Source organism: Chrysochloris asiatica, unplaced genomic scaffold, assembly GCF_000296735.1.
Source record: "Chrysochloris asiatica unplaced genomic scaffold, ChrAsi1.0 scaffold00003, whole genome shotgun sequence".
Classification (NCBI taxonomy): Eukaryota; Metazoa; Chordata; class Mammalia; order Afrosoricida; family Chrysochloridae; genus Chrysochloris; species Chrysochloris asiatica.
Window position 1 is genome coordinate 14,757,757 of NW_006408521.1, and position 6,307 is coordinate 14,764,063.

The window sequence follows — 6,307 nt, forward strand, 5'->3', positions numbered from 1 at the left end:
TTTTTTTTTTTTTTTTAATCCTAATTCTTCTGGTAGACATCTTTATAAAAAAATGTGTTTATTCAGAAATCCATCAATTTCTATTTTCCAAAGACTGCTGCTGCTTTTGTTGTTCTGATTCATACTAATCCTGTATAGGGTTTCAGAGGAGTGGCTTGTGAATTTGAACTGCTGACCTTTCGGTTCAAACTGACCTTATGCTCCAGTCCTTATCCTACAGTGCCACACCGGGAACCTTTTATAAGGTACTCAAATTTTGTCTTCCATTCTGTCTTCAATTTTTATTTAATGATTTTTTAAAAAAATATAATCTGTATTGAGACTATATTGTTTCACGAAGACAAAATGTTAGTGGTCCTCATCCACAGGGAGATCAATCTTGAAGCTAACTCATATCACAGAGAATGAGACTGTTGACTTTAGAAAATATTCACTCTTTTCTTGTTTTGTAATGATAGATTTCATTTTACAGAGTAATTTTTTTTTGCATCTTAATTGCTCTAGGCATTTAATATTAATGTAGCAAAGAGGAAAGTTTTCAGAAACTTCATTTATGCATGGGACACAACTCAAAATGAAGTGAAACAGCTGCAACTATCCATTAATTATCAGAACATGGAATGCACAAAATAGGAATCTAGCAAAATTGGAAGTTATCAAAAACTAAATGGAATGCATAGAGATCAGTAACCTAGGCATTAGTGAGCTGGAATGGTATCATCACATTCATTATCAAAAAGAATGTTTCAAGATCTATTTTGAAGTACAATGTTGTCTGTGATAGGATAATTATATGGTGCCATAGAATAAGTACTTGACCTCAAAGTTGGTTTGAACAGCAAAGGTTGGCAGTTACAACTCACCAGCCACTTTTTGGAAAACTTATACAGGGTCGCTATGAGTCTGAACAGACAGGACAACACTTCGACAACAACCAAGATCAGTTAATACTACTGTAGTTCAAGTTTACATCCCAATCACAAAAGTCAGTGATGATGAAATTGAAGAATTCTACCAACTTCTCCAGTTTAAAACTAACCAGACATGCAATTAAGATGCATTGATAATCACTAGTGATTGGAATGCAAATGTTGGAAACAAAGAGGAAGGATCAGTAGTTGGAAAATGTGGCTTTGGTAATCTAAACAATGCTCAAGATTGCATAATAGAATTATGCAAGGCCATTGACTTATTCATTGTAAATATATGTTTATAGTATGGTCACATGGACATCACCAGATGGAATTATAAGGAACCAAATTGATTTTATTTGTTGTAAAAGATGGTGGAAAGCTCAGTAACATCAACCAAAACAAAGCCAGGGACAAACAGTGAAAGAAACCATCAATTACTCATGTGCAAGTTCAAAACTTAAAACTGAAGAAAATTAAAACAAGTTCATGAGAGTCAAAATATGACCTTGAATATATCCCACCTGAATTTAGAGACCATGTCAAAAATAGATTTGATTGGAGAAGAGAAGAGTTGGGAAGACATCAAGAACAATTATACAGGAATAAAACAAAAGATCATTAAAAATACAGGAAAGAAAGAAAAGACCAAAATGGATATCAGAATAGACTCTAAAACTTGCTGTTGAGTGCAGAAAAGCTAAAGCAAATGGAACAGACTAACCAGAAAAATAGCCAGAAAATTTCAAAGGGCAGCTCAAGAAATCAAAGTAAAGTATTACAATGAAATGTGCAAAGACCTAGATTTAGAAAACCAAAAGGGAATAAAAAGTTGAGCATTTCGCAAGCTAAAAAAACTTGAAGAAAAAAATTAAGCCTCAACTAGCAATTCTGAAGGATTCTATGGGTAAAATATTGAATGATGCAGAGGGAATCAAAAGAAGATGGAAGGAATACACAGAGGCACTGTAACAAAAAGAAATGGTCAATGTTCAACCATTTTCAAGAGGTAGTTTATAATTAAGAACCAGTGTTACTGAAGGAAGACCCAAAGACACTGAAGACATTGGTGAAAAAAAAGCCTCCAGGAATTGGAAAAATACAGATTGAAATCTTTTACCAAACTGTTGATAGCACTGGAGGAGCTCACTCATCTATATGAAGAATTTTGTAAGACCAACTGATTGGAAGAGATCTGGATTTTTGCCCATTCCAAAGAGAGATGACACACATAATGTAGAAATAATGGAACAGTATTATTAATATCACAACAAGTTAAATTTTGCTGAAGATAATTCAAAAATTGTTATAACAGTACACCAACAGAGACTTCCAGAAATCCAGATTCAAAAGAGGAAATGGAACTAGAGATTGCATTGCTTACGTCAGATGGATCTTGACTGAAAGCAGAGAATACCAGAAAGATGCTTGTTTTTGTTGTTGTTAAGTACTGCTGAGTCAGTTCTGACTCATAGTGATCCTGTATAGAGTTTCCAAGGGTTTAAATGTTCCCAGGACCAAAAAGCCTCTTCTTTCTCCTGCAGAGTAGCTGGTGGTATCAAACTGTAGACCTTGTGGTTAGCAGTTATCATATGGAGCTACTTTGCTCCAAAAGATGCTTACTTGTGCTTTATTAACTATACAAAAATTGTGGAGATCATGAAAACTATGGGTAACATTGAAAAGAATGGTATTCCAGAACACCTAATTGTACTCATGAGGAACTCTGCATAGACCAAAAGGCAGTTGTTAGAACAGAACAAGGGGATATGGAACAGTTTAAAATCAGGAAATGAGTACACCAGGGTTATATCCTTTTACCATGTTTATTCAATCTGTATGTTGAGCAAATAATCTGAGACCCTAAATTATATGAAGAACATTACATCAGGATTGGAGGAAGACTCATTAACAACCTGAGACATGTAGATTATACAACCTTACTTGCTTTAAGCTAAGATAATTAAAAATTCTTACTGATGAAGATAACAGACTACAGCCTTCAGTATGGATTGCACCTCAATGTCAAGCAAATGAAAATCCTCAAAAGTGGACCAATAAACAGCATCATGATAAATGGATAAAAGATTGAAATTGTCAAAGATTTTGTTTGCTTGGATTCACAGCCAATGCTCATGGAAGTGGTGGTTGGTGATTATGTGCCGTGGAGTCACTTCCAACTCAATAGTGACCCTCTGATTTTCCGAGGCTGTAAATCTTTACGGAAGCAGAAAGCCTCATCTTTCTTCCATGGAACAGTGGTAGTTTTGAACTGCTGACCTTAAGGTTCATAGCCCCATTCCTAACCACTATGCTACCAGAGCTCCTTAGCAATCTGGAAATCATACAGTGTATTTCATTAGGCAGATCTGCTGTAAGATTTCTTTAAAGTGTTCAAGATCAAAGATAACAGTTTGAGGACTAAGACATGCCAGACACAAGCCATGGTATTTTCAATAGCCTCATGTTGGACAGTGAGTAATGAAGATCATAGAAGGATCAGTGCATTTGAATTATGGTGTTAGGGAAGACTATTAAAAGTACCATGAACTGCCCAAAGAAAACCAAATCTGTGTTGGAAGAAATACAGCCAGAATGTTCCTTAGAAGCCAGGATGGTGAAACTTCATTTCTCATACTTTGGACATGATATCAGGAAGAACCCGTCCATGGAGAAGGACATCATTCTAGATAACATGGAGGATCATCAAGAAAGAGGAAGAACCCCAATGAGATAGATGGATGCAAGAGTAGTGAGCTTAGACGTAACAACATTTGTAAGGATGGCGTAGGACCAGACAGTATTTCATTTTGTTGTTCATAGGGTTGCTGTGAGTCAGAACTGACTCACTAGCACCTGACGACGACGACGACGACGACGACGACGACAACAACAACAACAACAACCCTTTTAATACCTCTTGTGGTCTCAGTCAAGAAAGCCTGTCTCATTTCTGCCTGGAAATCTACCACACTTACTTGCTGCTTCTAGGATCACCATTATACACTACTGAAACTCTTGGTTCCTCAATGAGGCTGTCCTTTTGTGTTTCACTTGAACTTCCACCTCTGATACGTGCATGCTGTCTTGTAATCTATCTCAGATGTAATTGATCCCTGGCTGGCAGCACATAACAACAGCAATAATGCTATTAAGGAAGTGAATATTCAGAGGTAACCAGGATGGAGAGTGTGATAATTAAGGTTTTGTGTCAACTTGACAGGGCCAGCATTCTCAGGGGTTGGGTGGTTAAGACACAGTAATGCCCCACAATGAAATTTCCTGTAAGCAGCCATTAATTGAAAGGAAGTTTCTTTGGGTTGTAGTCTGCTTCCAATACATTGGGCAGTCAGACAAAGCTTGTTGGTTATTGCTGGGTCTGGATGCTGCATCTGACTTGTCATCCAACTTCTAGTTCTTTGTACTCAGGTAAGTGGCCTGCTGAATTCCCTGGCAATTTGGAGATTTGTCAGTAGCCTGCCATCTTACCTTTGGACTTTGGATTCATCCACCTCTGTACCCAACAGCCTCCTGTCAGCTCCTGCCATTAATCAGCTCCTGCAGCTACATAAGTGAGGAGAAGCCTTCAGCCTGACCCATGGACTTGAAACTTGCCCAACTCTACAACTGTGTGAGTCATTTCCTTGATATAAACATCTCTCTCTATTGGGGTCCTGCTGTGGGACTGTAGAATAAGCACTGGACTGCTTATTGCAAAGTCTGTGATTCAAACACACCAACCACTCCTAGGGTTGATATGAGTCAGAACTGACTCAACAGCACTTAACAAAAATAATATCTCTCTATATCTATCTGTCTGTCTGTCTGTCTGTCTAATCTCTATGCTTCACTGGTTTTGCTTCTCTAGAGAATCCAGTCTAATACATTTGATACTGGGAGTGGTTTTAGAGAAACAAAGGATGGGTTTTCTAAACTGGTTTTAAAGTCTGACTACTTTCAGTAGTATGGATATCTCTGCTTCCATTAGTCAAGAGGGTGCTGCTTAATGTATGGCGTGAGGTGGCAATGTTAATACACAAAATATCACCATTTATTGACCAAGTATTGGTGACAAGTGAGACTCTGGTTGATACTTTTCTGCAGTTTTGTTAGGATGAAAAGTATAGTGAAGCTCGTTTGTTGGTCCTACTGACAACAGACTAAGTTGTAAAGGAAAGAGAACAGTTCAGGACCCAAAGTTGCAGCTCAAGAACCACATAAAAGATGTTAAAGTTTCCACTTGTACCCTGAAAGAAAACCTTGTTTCTTATAATAATACAGTTGATAGTGCTGAAAGCCAAATCCAGAGTCTTATCATCAGAGTAGCTGAATTACTACTATTCCAACTGAATTATCAACCTTGAATATATATGTCTGATGTTAAAGTGAGGGCATAATTAGGGAGACAAGAGCTCCTGAAACTTAGAATGGGGACATATGGGCAGATAATCTGGAAGCTGGGGACATTGGGCCCATAAATTCTGTCAAGTCACTCTTACCAACAGAACCACTGATGAGATTGATCCATCTTTGTCTCCTGATCTGTTATCACTAAAATCATTATCCCCTCTGCCACCACTTGATGAGATTTACCCAGCTATACCAACTGAAATGGTGCGTGGGACATTGTCTGCAGCATCTCCTGAAGCAGATATCTTGTAAGACGTTGATGAATATCCCTACAAAACAACTCCACCAATTATTGCTTCTAGAACTATAGCTAGATTTAAGTCCCAGTGACCTCTAAATGAGTGAAGTACAGATTGTGACCCAGGAAGAAGTATGCTACACTCCCAAAGAAATGCTTGATTTTCCTAATACGTACAAATAGAAACCTGGAGAATATATGTGGGAATGCTTATTAAGAGTGTGGGATAATGGAGTAAGAAACATAAGATTGAATCAGTCTGAATTGATTGATATGGGCACATTAAGCACAGATATTCATTCAGTGTTTCACTCCAGAGAGTAGGAGAGAATCTAATAGTTTATTTCAGTTGGTTAACTAAAGCATGAATTGTACATGTCCTACAATACATCAAGTTGAAGTACCTTGGTATTCTACAGAAGATGGAATCCAAAGCCTTCATGAAAGTGACATGTTAGGATTTATCAGGTTAGACCCATAGACCCATACATGGAGTCTTTTACCTTACAATTGAGGACACATCTTTTACCAAACAATTGAGGAACACATTTATGAAGGGAGTCCCAGCATCCTTGAAGACTACTATGATGACTATTTTATTTTAGTCAGATATGAGAGTGACAGTGCTCTGACTGAATTAAGACACCTAACTGTAATGGGATTAATTGAGCCTATGGTGGTTGTGGTCAAAAGGCAGCACTTAATGCTCCCGTAAAGATTTACAGCCTCGGAAACCCTGTACAGGGTC